This window comes from Bactrocera oleae, chromosome 3, assembly GCF_042242935.1.
Source record: "Bactrocera oleae isolate idBacOlea1 chromosome 3, idBacOlea1, whole genome shotgun sequence".
NCBI classification, from domain to species: Eukaryota; Metazoa; Arthropoda; class Insecta; order Diptera; family Tephritidae; genus Bactrocera; species Bactrocera oleae.
In genome coordinates, this window is record NC_091537.1 from 31,234,857 (window position 1) to 31,254,178 (window position 19,322).

Genomic DNA, 19,322 nt, shown 5'->3' on the forward strand with positions numbered 1-19,322 from the left:
TCTTCAGTAATAGAATTCTCAAAAATTTTATTATACGCTGACGACGTAAAGCTTTTTAAATAATACACTTCAACTGAGGAAAAGTGTCTGTTGCAAACAGACTTAAACAATTTGGTTGCATGGTGTGATAGAAATGATTTGCCATTGAATCTCAATAAATAAAAGATGAATGCAAGTTTTTAACTATGTTGATTTGGGAGTTAATATGGACCCTAAGCTTAATTTTAGTCTTCATATTGATACCATGATCTTGAAAGCAAAAGCTGTCCTCAGTTTTGTTAAACGTTGGTCTAAAGAATTTAGAGATCCGTATATTACTAAAACACTTTATACAACTTTGGTTAGACCTATATTGGAATATGGCTCTGTTGTATGGAACCCTAACTACCAAATCCATTCTGACAAGTTAGAGTCGGTTCAAAAACAATTTTTACTTTTCGCCTTAGCGCATTTCCGATGGGATTCTAGGGTAAGTCTATCTCCATACACTAGTCGTTTAAAACTTATTAATCTACCTACACTTTCTAGTCGTAGGGAAATGCTTGGCATAATATTCTTAGTGAAAATTTTGAATGGAACAGTTTGCAGTTCTTTTCTCCTGTCTGAAATTAAATTTAATATCCCGGTTCGCTTTTCGATGCAGTTTAGACCTTTACTGCTAAAATCCTGTAGATTAAATTTTGAACTAAACGAGCCATTCCGCCGTATATGTCATGATTTTAATTCTAATTCCAGCACATTTGACTTATCTGACTCACTTTTCAAAATTTAAAAGACTTTATTGCTTTCTCTTAATAAATGAAAATGTAACAATTTATTATATTGTAACTTTAGATCTTGGCTGTTGAAATTTTTGTTTCTGTAGCTGAGCAGTTTTAGATCTCAACACTTAAAAAACTCTCTTGCCTTTTCTGACTCGGCTAATTCCGCACGTATGCGGATTGGCCCCTCGCGTCGGTTGGGCGGGAGGAGGGTAATCGTTGGGTTATTATTACGAGAACAGCTAAAACGAAGGAAGTCGAACGATCGCAGGCAAGGAGGGATCAGGGGCGCACTGCCACATAATTATTTCAGAGAAATAAGTATGAATTCATGTGTATTTATATTTATACCCTGAACAGGGTATATTAATTTTGCCACGAAGTTTGTAACACCCAGAAGGAAACGTCGGAGACCATATAAAGTATATATATAAATGTTCACCGTGACGAGCTGAGTTGATTTAGCCATGTCCGTCTGTCTGTCCGTCCGTCTGTCCATCTGTATATACGCGAACTAGTCCCTCAGTTTTTGAGATATCGATCTGAAATTTTGCACCTGTCCTTTTCTAACAAAAAAGCTGCTTTGTCGGAACGGCCGATATCGGACCACTATAGCATATAGCTGCCATACAAACTGAATAATCGGAATCAAGTGTTTGTATGGAAAACTCTTTCATTTGACGATGTATCTTCATAAAATTTGGCGTGTATTTTTATTTAAGGCATTAATCCAATCCCCGAAGAAATTATATAGATCGGATAACTATAGCATATAGCTGCCATACAAACTAAACAATCGGAATCAAGTGCTTGTATGGGAAACTCTTTCATTTGACGAGGTATCTTCACGAAATTTGGCACGGATTATTATTTGAGGCAACAATGTAATCTGCGAAGAAATTATTCAGATGATTGGCATGTATTATTATTTAAAGCATTAATCTAATCTCCGAAGAAATTGTATAGATCGGATGACTATAGCATATAGCTGCCATATTATCTGAACGATCGAAGTAAAGTGCTTGCATGGACATTTTTTTTATTTGACGAGGTATCTTCACGAAATTAGGCACGAGTTATTGCTTAAGGCAACAAATTATTCTCCACAGAAATTGGTCAGATCAGATCACTATATCATATAGCTGCTATACAAATTGAACGTTCGGAATCAAGTTCTTGTAAAGGGCCTTTGTATTTGTGAAGGGTATTATAGCTTCGGCGCAACCGAAGTTAACGTTTTTTCTTGTTTTACTCTAATATTATACTCGTACTATCACGTAAATAAGCCGTAAGATATCAGTATTTCTCGTTACAAATTAATCAATATGATAATATGATAAAAATCCTCCGTTGAAACGCCGTTGACCATGATCGCACGCCATGGAAGTAAAGGCGAGTTCGAACTCGCATACATATTGACGCCAAATTTTGCACATCATCGTGTTGACAAAATTTGTTTGAATCGACAATTTTACGACAATGTCGGTCGGCTATGTTGTTCCGTTTGTCCTTTTTGCAGTGGTTTGCTATTGAAAGTTGACTTATGCTCTTTCGAAACACTACTACCACCGATTGGTGTGCATTTTCATAGCGTCGTATTTAGATAAAATGTGCTAAATCGAAAAACTATAAAATAATGATAATACGTAAACATATAAAAGTACTATATGCAGTGAGCTTAGAATATATAGAAATAATAAAGGTCTTCATATAAATGGCAATTTAATAAAATTTTATAATTTAATGCCATATATAGTGAATAATATGAATTAAATTAAAATAATATTTCAAATCGCTAATAGACTATGTTGCCAATTCTCCTTTTTGAAGGGAACATCAGACAAATTCTTCAATTTCTGATTTTTAGCAAATGTTGTGAGGAAGCAGCTTGTGGGCAACATACATAGGCTAGGGGATGGTAGAATTTTCAGTGATACAAATTGTAAAATTGAAATTATGCTTCTTCTTCAATTTTACTGAAATATTCAAATTCAATTTCATTCATTATTTTATTTTACAAACTTAATTTTTCGCGTTTGCATAGGAATTCTATATGAAAACCAATTGTGGTTTATCAGGCGTACAGAAAAAAGAGCGTTGTAGCATACGCCCGTTCCTTATGAATGAATTTGTTGTCGTTGTAATATGAAATACTTAGAAAATATGGTGCGAGTTTGCTCGAATCGTATTGGTCGATGATGGTTCCAATTTTTTTGTAGCTTGCGCGAGTTTGATTTTTTTACAAAAGGCATATTGAGGGACATACATACATACTAATGTACATCTTCTTACATATATGCAAATATATTTAGACATGCGAATGGAGGAAAGGTAATTTCGGGAATATTCACATACAAATTGATTATTTGAAACTAATAAACGACAATAGCTGTTTGAGTTCACCGATTAGACACCACTGTGTAATTATTGTCTGTGGTGCTGCTTGTTTAGTGCAGATCGTTTTTGCAAATTCACATCAAATATTTGCCTGAGTTCACTTCCTAGCACAGTTGTAGTTTTATTCCTTTTATAATTTTTATAAACCTTTTGTATTAAATTTATTTTAATTTAATTTTCAGTTTTTCCTCATTATATAAATGTTCTTCAAAATTTATTATTTCTTTTTGTTATTCTAATTTTCCCTAACACGCATGCCAAAGAACATCTGCGCATACATATATTAGCCGTTCCTTTATAATGTGGTGACAATTTACTTGGTTCCTTGTTAAAGTGGTGTAGTTTGTTGAGTTCGATTATCATGAAGGGAAGTTACCTTTTTGACGTGGTGTAATTGAACTATCGAATTTGCGCATTTTCGATGTTCCCTTTTAATAGTTTACATTTTAGCACAGCTAACATTTGCGCCTTCTCTATTTATTAACATTCTCTGGCCGCAGCCAACATATGAAAGAGATAATCTTCAAAAAATAAATGCCAAAGAATGTTCTTTCGAATGATAATAAACATTCCCCATTAAGTTTTTTTCTGCGTTTTTTTCGTTAAAAAGTAGAAAACCTGAAAATGAATCACCTTATACAAATGAGTCAAACCTGCATACAACTGAAAATGCATATTCCAACGAAGAGACAACGATGTATAGTGATGAACAGAACTATCGGCATCGGAGTAATGTTTGTAATATTTAATTCATTTATTTATCCCCAATATTTATTTAATTGGGGTTCACAAGGAAATGAGCTGTTTCGAACTTGAATTTTAAATTAAAGTGTCATCTGACTCGGATTCAGACCAAACCATTCCTTTCTTCGGAATTTTCAGAATTTAGAAATTTGATTCAGATAACACTAGTAAACTATCCATATGTATACATACTTACATATATGGATATTCCGATTTGACCATCTGGACAAAAATGTCAATCTCTGACCTAAGTCTTTTCATCAGTTTCCTATCAATTCGTGCATTGCATCGAAATTCTCTCAATCTTTTGCTTCTTCTACAACGATCTCTTTATCAGTACCTTCGCCAAGTAAAACAATATGTAGTTTATGAAATATTTCAATAATAAATGATGTTTTCATACTTGTTCTGATGCGGAAAACCATTTGTATTTTTTTACTGTTTCACTGTAACTAAAAACTTTGCCTCTGGAAATATTACTGCCACTTTTCTACAAAGATATGCATCGATCCTTCATTAGAGTATGCGTTCCGTTCGCTAAATAGCGCCTCCTTTTCATTCTCTGCCATTCATTAATAAGAGCTTTCCTGCATGGTTTCCTTCAAATAGAAAAAATAACAATATAAAATTATTAATAATTACAAATATTTATTATTTAATAACTGATCATGATCACGTTAAGTCGACCCCCTATTGTCCACTTTGGCTGTGTGCCAAACGGTGACATTTTAATCTATGTATGCTGAGAAAAAATTTCGTATGGTGCCAGCAAATTTTACATTTTATGCCAAATGGAAGGTAAAATTTTTGAAATTCGAAACAAGCGCAATTGCGTCGATTGAATTTTAGTATTGGTAATTAAATTATTAAATATATTCGCAAAATGAATAAAATGAAAAGCAAAAACTTTGCTTTGCTAATTACAATATTAATAAGACTATAGAAATGCATTAACTTGAATATTTGATATTAATTGAGAATTTTAGGCAACATGCTAGGCTACTAAGACGTTACTAGCATTCAGTAAACATATGTACATACATAATTACATCTTCATATTGTACATATGTAAATACGTTTACAATAAGATCTAATCAACTACAAAAATATTATTATTACTTAATTTTTTTATCTTAATTTTAGTTTGCAATACTTCGGCTAAATATTAAAAATTCAAAAGGAGTCAAGAACTTTCTCAATTTAGAGTATCATTTCTGTATTAAATGAAATAAGTAATAACCTAAACCAATAAATAATTACGAATTAATAAATTTTTATAACATAATTCTTATGTAGCGATTCTTTTAAATTCGTTTATTTCTGAATGCATATCTGAATTCATATTTATAAGTTGTCACAATTTTACCTAGCTCTGGAGCAAAAATCAGTCAAGTGACACCAAACCTGGATATTCCGTTTTTTCAAAAGTTCCGATATAATAATAATTAACAATAACTGGAAGAGTGATGACCCAAATGACATACAGCTCTATAAAGATAAAATAGGTTTGCATCTGACTGTTTCCGAACTAGAAAACATAGTAAAATTCTACCAGTCCGAATTGCTCAAATATATAGTGCGAGATGACTGTCGATACTATCTCAGTGATATTTTAAGGTGGAGATAAGAATCCTTCCTTTCAGAGAAGAATTCCTTTCACAAAAAAAAGGTGGATGGCAAGCGTGATTTATACACTAAAAAAAAGCGCTAATAAGTGCTCAACTTAAAATGACGAACAAGGATAAATTCGATATTTGCATGTTCATCGTGACATCCTACGTTAAGCCATGTCTAAGGTGTATTTTGGCCCTAAAAGCACCTTATCAGGATTTGTGTCTTTTGAAGTCAACGAGGACTTACAAAAAAATCGATACAAAGGTCTTGAAAATTGCTTTACAGAAATATGTATGTATGTATATGTATATAACCATGGAATAACTGCTTCTAAACTAAGAAATTATGTAAAAATGGTTAAAAATATAACAAAAGAGAGTCCGTCAACGTAAGGAAAAACTATGTAGTTCATTGTTTAGTAAGTTTCAGCAAATTATTAATGTAGTTACTTCTTTTTTGAATAAATTAATAATTTCCATTCATGTTTAAAAAAAAACATCTACGACTTCGTATCACTGAAAAATTAAACGCCGTTCACTCATCTTCAAATTGATGATTGAGAAATTTAATTTTTGAGAAAAAAATCTTGCCTTATACCTTGAGACACCCCTATGTATATGGCTAAATGAGTTACGCCTCCCCCCTCCATACGCGCCACTGAGCGCCAACACACCACACCAACACGATCCACAAGAAGACTCCACCCACTAACACACACCATCACACCACGCAGACATCACACCCCACAGACACCCACACATACACATCACATCACACAACTCTACACAACTCCACCTTCAAAAGGGGCTAACAGAGGACAAAACGGCTCCTTTTTTCGTTAGCGATCAAACCGACGAGACGTCCGAGATATTCCGCCCGTGCTACCCTTTTGTATAAGCCGTGTTTTTACTTTAAAGTGAAAAAGGTGAGTGAGAAGTGAAACGAATAATTATTGGTCCTTCGAGCCCTAGTGGACGGCACTATGGGCAATTAAACATAAAAAAAAAAAAAAAACATAAGTGCTGTGCAGTGCAGTGGAAAAACATATACACCTACAAAAAACAAAAAAGAAAAAAAAAAAAAATATATATATATATATATATATACATATATAAACATATATGAAAGAAGTGCGGTGCAGAGTGGCATACATATAATACATACACACATAGAAAAAAAACAACAAAACCAACAACGTGCGCGAAATAATAAAAAAAAAAAAAAAATTACGAACGGGCGCGAATTTCAACAAAAAAAAAAAAAAAAACGGGCGCGAATTAAATAAAAAAAAAAAAAAAACATGCCACTCTACAATAACAAACACACCAGCTCAACATAGTCAGAAAGGGTAGATAAAAAAATGGTCAGAACGAAACCCGTTCAACATGACCTAAATAGAAGCTTCCACAGACCCCAAGCCAGTAGCAACAACAATTTAAATAGAAGCTTCTTCAAAAATCAAACGTTCACATCCGAACAGTACAAGCAAACGTCATGCGAACTGTGTACAGGGGGGCATAAGCTCAAATCTTGCGAGAAATTCAAAAAAATGAATATTACCGATCGAAACAATTATGTACGAACAAAAAGGCTTTGTATAAATTGCCTTTCAAATGCACATACACTTAAAGAGTGCGAAAGCAAATTTAATTGCGTTTATTGTCATAAACGACATCATTCAATGCTGCATTACAGCACATTTACCAGCTCATCCCCAAACAGCGCAAATATGAAAAGAGCCACGGGTTTAGTTGCAACAGCAAATCCCGAAGTGCGAAATCCCGAAAATTGCCAAGAAGCACCATGCTGCTCAAAGGCATTAAAAACCCAAACGCTACACAGCGAAAATCAAAGTAGAGTACTACTACCCACAGCAGTTGTCTCCATCGAACACCGAGGAGAACTGTTTAAACTTAGGGCCTTAATAGACCAAGGATCACAACGATCCTTCATAGCGTCTAGGGCACAAAATAGGCTACAACTGCCAACAAAACAAGCCAACTTTGAAATTACAGGAATGGGCGGAAGAGTAGTTCAAAACTCTAATAAAATCTGCTCCATTACCTTAATTTCCCCCCAAGCGGATAAGCACATACAAGCAGAAGCTATAGTCTTACCGCAACTTACAAATATGCTTCCAAGCTATCATATAAATAGCAAGCATTGGCAAAAGGTTTCACACCTAAAGCTAGCAGATCCCAACTGCAACACTCCCGCTCAAATAGACCTTCTATTAGGCAGCGATCTCATACCACAGATAATACTCGAAGGTATTGAAAAAATTTCAAATACACTTCTGGCACAAAATACTATTTTTGGATGGATCCTAAGTGGACTAGTTTCGGAACCAGTTACCACCATGACCACTCAGGTTGAGGAAATCTCAAACGAATACCTCAATTCACAATTAAAAAAATTTTGGGAGTTAGAAGAACTCCCCCCCATATCAATCACAACCCCTGAAGATCAGTATTGTGAAGACTTTTACAAAGCCACAACTACTAGATCAGATAATGGTCGGTACGTCGTACGACTACCACTAAAACAACAATTTCCTAACACACTCGCCTTAGGTCACTCTCGCACCTCTGCAATACAGCAGTTTTTAAGTATGGAAAAAAACTTACTTAAAAAAGGTGAGCTTAAGCCAGAATACGATGGCGTGTTAGAAGAATACCTCCATTTAGATCACATGGAGGAAGTAAGCCCATGCGAAAAAATCATAAATGGCAAATATTACTCATTTTACTTGCCTCATCACGCAGTAGTAAAGCCAGACAAAAAAACAACTAAAGTAAGAGTTGTCTTTAATGCATCAAGATCTACTAGCTCGGGGAATTCCCTAAATGATATTCTATTTACGGGACCCACGCTCCAACCAGATTTAATGCTACTCATTTTAAATTGGCGTATATTCAAATACGTATTTAACGGAGACGTCGAAAAAATGTATAGGCAAATAGTCGTACATAAAGACGATCAAGATTTTCAGCGAATTATTTTCCGAAAATCTCCCAATAGTCCACTACGCGACTATAAACTTAAAACAGTTACCTTTGGCGTCAACTGTGCTCCATATTTAGCCATTCGAACACTCCACGAACTGGCAGAAAACACAAGGTCAGAATTTCCTCTGGCAACCAAAGTGTTAAAAACACAAACATATGTAGACGATATCTTGTCTGGAAGTCACAGTCTTCCACAAGCATACGAGTCACTCTCACAAGTGGTAAAAGCCCTCAAAACCGCAGGGTTTCCGTTGAAAAAGATAACGGCGAACCACCCTAATATCTTAAAGGACATACCTAAAGAAAATCTGTTGGATACCAATTTCCTTAAATTCGAAAAGGAAAGTACAACAAAAACTCTGGGGATCCAATGGAATGCGATATCTGACCAGTTTTCATACACTACAGAGTCAATATCTGCATTATCCGCCATAACGAAGAGACAAATTCTATCCTCTGTGGCGAAACTTTTCGACCCCGCAGGATGGCTTTCGCCAGTTATGATACAAGCAAAAATTCTAATACAAGAATTATGGCTAGATGGAACCGACTGGGACGAACAAGTAAAACCACTTCGTTTAGAAAAGTGGTCCCAGTTTGCAAACAATCTAAACGATATCTCACAGATACAAATCCCACGATGGGTAAATTATGTCCCAGAGCACAAAGTCGAACTACACGGCTTCTGTGACGCTTCTGAAAAGGCATATTGCGCAACTATATATGTTCGCACACAAAGCGACTTTGCGACCACAAGCCACTTGCTAGTAGCAAAAGCAAAAGTAGCTCCGTTAAAAACAATAAGTCTGCCACGACTTGAACTGTGCGGAGCGCTACTACTAGCCAAACTAGTATCCATGGTGCAAATGCATTTAAATATGGCAAAATACAAATTGTATCTGTGGTCCGATTCTGAAATTGTACTAGCCTGGTTAGAAAAACCACCACATGCATGGAAGACGTATATTTCCAATCGAACGTCTCAAATACTTGACCTAGTGGGATCAGCCACTTGGCGACACGTAGCCAGTGCTGACAATCCTGCCGATCTAGGTACAAGAGGGTGCAAACCGCTGCACCTTACCACCACCACCCTCTGGTGGAATGGTCCCCGATGGTTAACAGAATCTCCCGATTCTTGGCCACAATCGCCCATGCGCAATATAATAGCCCCAGAAAGTCGAAAAATCGACTCCTTTCACACAGCAGTGGAGGATACTGACATCCTTGAGCGATTTTCATCGTTCTCCCGAGCCCTCAGAGTAATCGCCTATATGTTAAAGTTCATAGAGCGACTTAAAATTAAAGTTAAGGGAGTTCCCTCAGAGTACCCCAATGCGATACATTGACGCACCTAGAATTGCAAAAGGCAAAGGTCGCTCTAATCGCATCAACTCAAACGCGCTACTTCAGCCGCGATATAACACTATTAAGAGAATCAAAACCCATTGACAAAAGGAGTTCACTCTTAGTTCTTAACCCATTCCTAGACACGAAAGGTCTGCTTCGTGCGAATGGTCGGCTTGCCAATTCAAGCCTCACGTATAATGAACGCCACCCTCTAATCATACCAGAGAAATCTCGACTTGCCACTTTACTCCTCAATTATATCCACCTACTTATGCTCCACGCAGAACATCGCCTAATGCAACATATAGTCCGCCAAGAGTTCTATATTCCCCGACTTAAGCCCAAAATAAAAAAATGCATTTTCATGTGCAAGATCTGCACTCTGCATAAGCAGAAGTTGCGCACGCAGATTATGGCAGCACTTCCACCGGAACGCTGTAACTTCGCTCTGCCTTTCACAGTCACAGGTGTCGATTTTGCTGGGCCTTTTCAAATAGAGGCGTCCATGCTAAGGTCGCCCACCATAATGAAAGGCTATGTGGCTGTCTTTGTCTGTTTTACGACAAAAGCAGTGCACCTCGAGCTATGTACAAATCTGACTAAGGAGGCTTTTCTCGCGGCATTTGCTCGCTTCGTCGGACGACGCGGCTTCCCATCAAAACTAATGAGCGATAACGGCAAAACCTTCATTGGAGCCCAAAGAGCCACTGAAAAACAGTTTGTGGATTTTATTAAACAAGTATCACCTGAAATTGTTCAGAAGTATGCTCCCCAAGGCATTAATTGGCAGTTTATCCCCCCAAGCGCTCCTCATATGGGTGGTTTATGGGAATCAGCTGTAAAAAGCTTCAAATCCCACTTCAAAAAAGTAGCTGGAAATTATAAATTCAATTATGAAGAATTCACTACCTTATTAACTCGAATTGAAGCCGTTCTCAATTCACGGCCACTCACAACACTCTCACAAGATCCCTCCGACTTCACAGCCCTAACTCCAGGGCATTTTCTCAAAGGAGCACCCATTCTGGCCATACCTGAGCCAGGCGTGGGGTCGCTATCCCTATTAAATCGATGGGAAAGAATCAAAATTCTCCATCATGATTTCAGCTGCCGATGGAAGGAAGAATACATCAAGGACCTTCATAAAAGGTACCGATGGAAAACTCCAGAAAAGGCACCACAGCTTGGAGACTGTGTTATCATACACGATGATTGTCTACCCCCCACAGAATGGCGGCTTGGCCGCATAGAAAAACTATATTACGGTTCCGACGGTCATATACGAGTAGTTGATCTCCGTACTCAAAGCGGAACGCTGACAAGACCGCTCGTGAAATTATGTTTTCTGCCAACCGTATCTAATGACAAAACCGCAAATAACAAACAATCCGCTGATATTACCGCGACGCAAATGAATTAGTCGTATACCTAACCAATAAACCCGCAAACGACAAAACCGTTATAAACCAACCATTCTAACCGCAATGATCGATCAAATTGACGATCCATTCCTGCCACATACCGTGGCACATTCGCCATACATTTACATGCCACAAATGTATAATCATTCCAACTTCTTCATACAGATCAATATGGAAGTAGATATGGCAGCAACACCGACGCCAGCTGTGAGGTCCGCCATGAATGTGCCGCGCCCTGGGGCAGCTCCAACACCACGAACCGCAGCGGCAATCGTCCCTGCAACCGCTCCCCGTAATGGCGCGCGACCACTACCACCTTCATCAGCACCGGCAACGGTGCCGCAACGCAGCCGATGCCCACTGTGTCGACGCACACACCGGCTGCAACACTGCAGCATTTTCCGAAGCATGCAGCCACCACAACGTCAGCAGGTTGCCCAAGCGCACGGGCACTGCCTAAACTGTTTGGCTACGCTCCACACGACACAGGAGTGTACGTCGTTTACGCTGTGCCAACTGTGCAATAGACAGCATCACACCATGCTGCACCGCACCCCAAAGCGGACCGTCGGGCGACAACTCGCCCCAAGCCGTAGATCGCAGCAGAGCAGCCATCAGGATCGCCCCCGAAGACAGGCGGCTCCACCTCCCTCCAGACCAAGGCGACAGGAGGCATCAACGCGGCGTCGGCAGCCCAGGCCAACATACCGCCGCTCCACTGGCCTCAGCAGTGTTGTTGCTACGCTGCAGCAACTACAGCGATTGCTAGGCTAAAATTCGCCTAGGGGGGCCGGGATGGCTAAATGAGTTACGCCTCCCCCCTCCATACGCGCCACTGAGCGCCAACACACCACACCAACACGATCCACAAGAAGACTCCACCCACTAACACACACCATCACACCACGCAGACATCACACCCCACAGACACCCACACATACACATCACATCACACAACTCTACACAACTCCACCTTCAAAAGGGGCTAACAGAGGACAAAACGGCTCCTTTTTTCGTTAGCGATCAAACCGACGAGACGTCCGAGATATTCCGCCCGTGCTACCCTTTTGTATACGCCGTGTTTTTACTTTAAAGTGAAAAAGGTGAGTGAGAAGTGAAACGAATAATTAGTATATTTATTATAACTATTAAAATTAATATAGACAAATTAATATAGTGAAATTCAATGATTTAGTACCAATCATGTGAATATGATACATTTTTAGTTTTATTAATTTAAAAAATAGAAGCCATTTCCTGACTATGTTATTAACGAGTTGTTCTTTTAAAGTGTGTACTGAGATCAATAACTATATACAATTCCCACAACAGCCGGTTCTGCGATACCGGAATTGACCCGGATTTTATCCGACCAAGGGCTGTTATTTCGACGATCTAACCCTGTTTGGATCGGTAAGTTTTAGATTAAGCTTGTCGTCACTGGAGCAACGCCTAGCAGCAGGGTTGCTCCGTATCCTCCTGACCCGTGCTGGCATCGAGTCCAACCCGGGCCCCGAGGTATTCTACTGCTGCGTATGCGCAAAAAGGCTCCATCCAAATTCCACCTCGGTTAGGTGCAATACATGCAATGGATGGAGCCATCTTAAGACCTGCTCGGGCCTTAAGACACACAGGGAGTGGACCACGAGTTACGTGGCCCCATGCTGTCAACGCAATAATGCGACATCTGCCTCAACGGCCGTGCAACCTGCACCATGTTCGCGCACTGCGCTGCCACTCCAGTCGAGTGGCCAAGATAGGACCTCCACGGTTCTAAGGAGCTCACATAGACAGCATAACTCCCAATCTGACCAATGGAGCTGGCGGAACAGATAGACGATACGACATTCTGCACAATGAATGACGAAGCCCCCACCAGAATTATGGGCACCTGTAATAGCTCGCCAGATATTACCATCGCTAGCGGTGGTCTGATAAATAGTATAACCTGGCGACCTATGCTAACTCTTGCATCAGACCATCTGCCCATAATTATCTCGATCGAGAAACCTCCTGACTTTATTTCTGTGGATAACCGCACCTATGTTAACTTTAACAAAGCTAACTGGGTCGGCTTCACAGAATTTACTGAGAGCACCTTCAACGCACTATCCATTCCTACGGACGTCATCGTTGGCGAGCGTCAATTCCGCAAGGTGATCGCTGCTGCTACAGCTCGCTTCATACCGGCTGGAAGAATAGCGGAACTCCGCCCTAATTTCCCAGCCGAAGCAGCTGTATTAGCAAATGAGCGCGACACCTTACGCCATGCCGATCCCTGTGATCCCCGAATAAGGGATCTCAATTTGGAGATTCGGCAAATGGTAAACCATCATAAGCGGACAAAATGGATAGAGCACCTGAAGTCCTGTAACCTCTCCACCGGTGTGAGTAAGCTTTGGACTACTGTCAAGGCCCTGTCAAATCCGAGGAAACATGACGATCGGGTTGAAATCCAATTCGATGGCCATGCCTCCTCGGACCCGAAGAAGTGCGCGAGCTACTTTAGCCGGCAGTTTATACTGCACCCTTCGACCGACAAGGCCAAACGATGTGTTACCCGACGGTTGCGCAAAATGCCAAAAGACTGCGCACCACTTACTTTCACCGATGGGGAGGTTCAGAGTGTCATCAAAAAGGCGAAATCGTCTAAATCCATCGGCCCTGACGGAATAAACATGCTGATGTTAAAACATCTAGGCCCAACGGGAGTAAACTACCTCACCAAGGTCCTCAACCTGTCGATATCCACTCTTCAAATACCCGATGTGTGGAAAGTCGGAAGAGTGGTCCCACTGCTGAAACCTGGGAAAACCACCAACAAAGGGGAGTCTTATCGCCCGATAACTCTCCTTTCCCCAGTAGTGAAGACACTTGAGGCCTTGTTACTCCCGTCATTCACCCACCACCTGAGCCTAGCAGACCATCAGCATGGTTTCCGTAAAGTGCACAGTACCACCACAGCACTTAGCGTCATAAACGCCCAGATAGTTCATGGCCTGAACCAGAAGCCACCCTGCGAGAGGACGATCCTCGTAGCGTTGGACTTGTCAAAAGCTTTTGACACAGTCAATCACGCAACGCTACTTGAGGACCTGGAACAATCAACGATCCCTCCAGGGCTGAAGCGGTGGACCATGAACTACCTGAGCGGTCGACACTCATCCGTACTATTTCGAGGTCAAAACTCCAAACTCAGGAAAATTAAACAGGGGGTTCCGCAGGGCGGTGTCCTCTCCCCGCTACTGTTTAATTTCTACATTTCGAAACTCCCCCAGCCACCAGCGGAAATTTCAATGACCTCGTACGCAGATGACTGTACGATATTGACGTCGGGCAATGGAATCGATGGCATGTGTTCAAAAGTAAACGGCTACCTCTCCGATCTTTCTCGCTTCTTTTCTGCAAGGAACTTAACACTCTCCCCCACTAAATCCACAGCGACCATCTTCACCAATTGGACGAAGGAGTACAGACTGGACCTGAACATTTCAGTCGATGGCACAAAAATTCCGACAGTAAATAACCCTAAAATTTTAGGCGTCACTTTGGACAGTCTGTGCTCTTTCACTCCTCACACGACCGCGATAACTGCCAAAGTACAGAGCCGCAACAAAATCCTCAAGTCGCTTGCCGGCAGCTCATGGGGAAAGGACAAAGAAACGTTGTTGGCAACATACAAGGCAATCGGCCGGCCGGTCCTCAATTATGCAGCCGCAATATGGTCGCCTGGATGCAGTGACACGCAGAATAAGAAGCTTCAGACTTGTCAGAACACTGCACTCCGGACTATCACGGGGTGCCTCTTAATGTCCCCAATCGAACACCTACATAGCGAGGCCCGTATGCTTCCGGTTAAGGAACATAACGAGCTCCTCTCCAAGCAGTTTCTGCTGGGATGTTTTCGCAGAAACCACCCCTGCAGACGCCTGCTTGCAGCGGAGCAGCCTCCTAGGAACATCAAGAGGTCCTTCCTTGACTACGTCGACGACATCAGACAGCACGCCGACCAGACTTCGGACGCAACTAACTTCAGACAAGCACTGACCGCCATTCACAGTGGAGCCATTAACACCTTCACCGACTCCCTTTCAGTGAATGGCGTAATACGAGTCAAACCACCACCCATTGCAGACACAGAGCTCGAGTTGCCTCGCGAATCTAGAGTGACCCTCGCGCAACTTCGTTCTGGATACTGTAGCAGGTTAAACTCCTACCTATCCAGAATAGACCCTGACATACCAAACACATGTCCTGCATGCAATGAGTCTCCGCATGACACTAACCACCTCTTTGCATGCCCAACAAACCCCACTCATCTAACACCCCTTTCCCTATGGTCCGACCCTGTCGAAACAGCTCGTTTCCTGGGCCTTCCGTTAGATGACCCCGACGACAACGAATCTAGAATTTATCACCCAAACGGGGATTAGATAATCGTTATAACAGCAACAACATCAATAACTATATGAGCAATATTAATATATTCAGTTTTTATATATATTATTACTTAACTGTCGATACTTTTCGGTTGGCAAAAAGCTACTTCCTTTATCTCATGACTATCGATTAATAACTTTTACTTTTCAATGACGAAATCAACTTCTGGACACGTAGAAAAAAAAAAATGCTGATGAAGGTTGAACGCAAACAGAGCTTTGAATGAATGAATCAATTTATGTTTTTTTTGTTCATTATTTAGTCCGTATAATTGTAATTTTGCATTATGTGAATTTTGCACACACACACTTTATGTGTTCCGCTTTTTCAGCTGAAATACACTCACTTGGTCTTAAGATTTAAAGCGTGATCTGTCCAAATTTCATCCGCAAAAGTTTCTTTAAATTTGTATAAAATGTTTTTGACGCGAATGTTGAATTGTCCAAACTTTTCCTTCGTAACAGAGCGGTTTATTTTTTTTAATAAAATAAGCGCTTGGCTCTCGGCACGTCGATTTCATCAAATTCCGGCATTTCGTGCCTCATTCCGAAATAAATAAAGTCCGATGATGCCGCTATTCCAGTATCCGCACCAAACGGCCAATATTTGGGGATGCAATTGCGTTTAATGAACCATGAACAGTAGCCACCGGAGAACGTGAATTTGCGTAATTATCTTGGACAATTTCCAAGCGTTGTACCAAAGTGAAACGTGACATGATAGAATGGCAAATCCGTAAACAAACATGCCCGCAAGTCTATATTGCATGACATGCTAAAAACATTTGTTCTCAGTGAATTTTGTTATTATAGCTTTAGCGGTTTAGGATATATTCACATTAATCCTATTAGGGGGCGGGATTTTAAAAAAAATTTAAACTGCATATGCCCTTTTCTAATGTAATCCTGTGTACTAAATAACAGTCTTGTATCTAATATGGAGGTTAGTTATGGCAATTTATTTGTTTTTGATTAATGGCGTTTTGTGGGAGTGGCAGTGGTCCGTTTACGCCCGTCTGCAATACCAACCATCTTACGCTACCAAGAAATATGTGTACCAAGTTTCATAAAGATATCTCAATTTTTACTGAAGTTACAGCTTGCACAGACGGACGGACAGACAGTCACCCGGATTTCAACTCGTCTCTTCATCCTTATCATTGATATATATATAACCCTATATCTAACTCGATTAGTTTTAGGTGATGCAAACAATCGTAAGGTGTACAACACTATTATAATCTGTAGCAACAGCGATAGTATAAAAACGCCATGCATATGCATTTGAAGTATACAATAAAAAATCAAATACATATTTACACATATATACATACATGTACATACATTACACATGTATATACATATACGGACATAGTGTAGTGTTTGAATGAAGTGAACGTGTTTTTTAGCGCTCTTAGTTACCTACGGCTAATCCTAGCATTTCACTGTGAGGCACACTAGTTTTTTTTTGGATTTACCGGGAAACCGGACGTTCTAAGTGGATTTAGCCTAAATAAACAGAGAAGTACAAATTTGTATTATATAAAAAATCATTTGCACTTACCTGCCCCTTTCTTTGAGAGAATTTTTGTAATTTTTAGTTATATTTACCATTTTCCCAAATTTTTTGCTGTTATTTACATAAAACGTGCACTTTTTCATTCTGCCGTTATGTTTTGATTATTCCCCGCTTCGTTTTCTCCTTTTCGTTTTGCTTTTGGTTGTGGCGTTGCCAACCATTCATAGCGTAAGTAAGGTTTTAGCGCTAAGGATTGAACATACCCATTGACAGGTGTACCCAAACTATTCTCAAGCTGAGGTATAGCCTCTGAGAATAATATGAGGCGTACACCAGAGAATCCTTTTCGGAGGAATTCCAAAATTTTAAAAACACCACCTACTGGCTGAAGTGAGGAATCCACCGCTGCTGGATCAACATTTAGTGGTGAAATTACTGACCAAACTGGGTAGTAAACTACAGGAGTTGAAAAATATGATATATGAACCAAGCTATGCGCGATCTACTGACTAGCATAATTAGCCTGTATAACAAAGCCGAGAAACCGAAGAATCAACCGAAAAAACTTATGGTTGGGAAAGCAACCCAAGTGTCTCCCATTTATAAAGAGATAAATACCCCAAAACGGCTGCGGGAGATATCGGGGTATTTACCCACCACGAAAGACCGGAAAAAAGCTGTTGAAAAAGTGCAGCCAATAACCAGTGAGTCCACGAGAATAATAAAGAAAAACACTAGCGGTCAACACAGCGCAGGCGCAAAATGGGTGGACGTTGTGAAAAAGAAGAAAACGAATCAGAAAAAAATTAGAACGGACGCCATCATAATAACCAAAATGGAGAGTGCGTCATATGCTGACATTCTGCGGAAAATAAAAAGCGACAGCGGTCTTGAAGAGTTGGGTTCAAACGTGACCTTCATACGGTAAACTATGAAAGGAGACCTACTGATTGAATTAAAAAATCAGGCAGATAAGAAAGCCGAATCGTTCCAAAGCGTCTAAGAGGGAGCGGTGGGTGAAATGGCGCTGATACAACCAAAATCCCACAACGTCGCAATAGTGTGTAAGGACCTAGACGAAATTACAACTCCTTAAGAAATCTGCGAGGCACTACAAAAGGAGTGTTGGATCCAAAACTTGCGTCAAAAGTATGAAAAAAAACCCGTAGTGGCACACCAATAGCTCTTGTATGCCTGCGTGCTCAGGATGCCAAGGCTGCACTAAAACTGGCCAAGGTTAGGATTGGGCGGTCAATCTGTAGTCTCCAGAAATACTCGCCTATCCCGCGTTGTTTTAGATGTTTCAACCTGGGATATGGCTCGAAAATGTTGCAACCCGACTGACAGGTCATCTCTTTGCACGCGTTGTGGAACTGGTCGCAACATGTGACGCAACTATGCGTAGGACAACGCACCGCAATAAACAAAGGCCAGTATATTGGTAGAACGACAGCATAACCAGAGCGGTGCAAACGAAATTGAGTTCAGGGAAACGTTTAAAAGGCACAAAGCGCTCCTGAAGTCAGCGATTACCCACAGCAAAAGAAACAGTTTCGAAAAGCTCTGTGATGAAGCGAACATAGACCCACGGGGAACTGCGTACAAAATTTGCATGTCCAAATTTAAAAAGTCCCAGCAGCCTAATAGCGTATCCTGTATGCAAAGAGTAGTCTGGTCATTATTTCCGACACACCCCTTTTCTCATACGCTAAGCCACGAAACGATGTTGCAGAGCCACCATTGTTGATCACTGAAGATGAAATATTGACCCCAGCCAAAAGAATAAGAAACAACCAAGCGCCTGGAATAGATGGTATACCCAACAAACCCCAAGGGAGCCATGACTATAAAACACAGTTTGTTTGCAAAAATCTACAACGCGTGCATAATAGAAGAGTTGTTCCCCGACCCCTGAAAAATACAGCGTTTGATACTACTCCCAAAGCCAAAAAAGCTACCGGACAAACCTTCATCTTATCGACTATTGTGCATGCTCGACACGTATACTTCCGATAAATCGAACAAAATTTATAACCCCCTATCGAGAATGATGGCCAATAAAGGCTGCA

General features: G+C 40.3%; 1 protein-coding gene and 1 long non-coding RNA gene across 2 annotated transcripts in view; one reads left to right on the forward strand and one right to left on the reverse strand.

Moving 5' to 3' along the window:
• The window catches only part of Lip1 (Lipase 1), an 88,229-nt gene that overhangs the window by 37,123 nt on the left and 31,784 nt on the right, over window positions 1–19,322 (forward strand). The window lies entirely within an intron of this gene.
• On the reverse strand, window positions 17,214–17,393 carry LOC138856005 (uncharacterized). Its single transcript, XR_011395158.1, has 2 exons — window positions 17,299–17,393; window positions 17,214–17,243 (listed from the first exon to the last, which is right to left on the reverse strand). It is a non-coding gene; the product is annotated as an uncharacterized lncRNA (long non-coding RNA).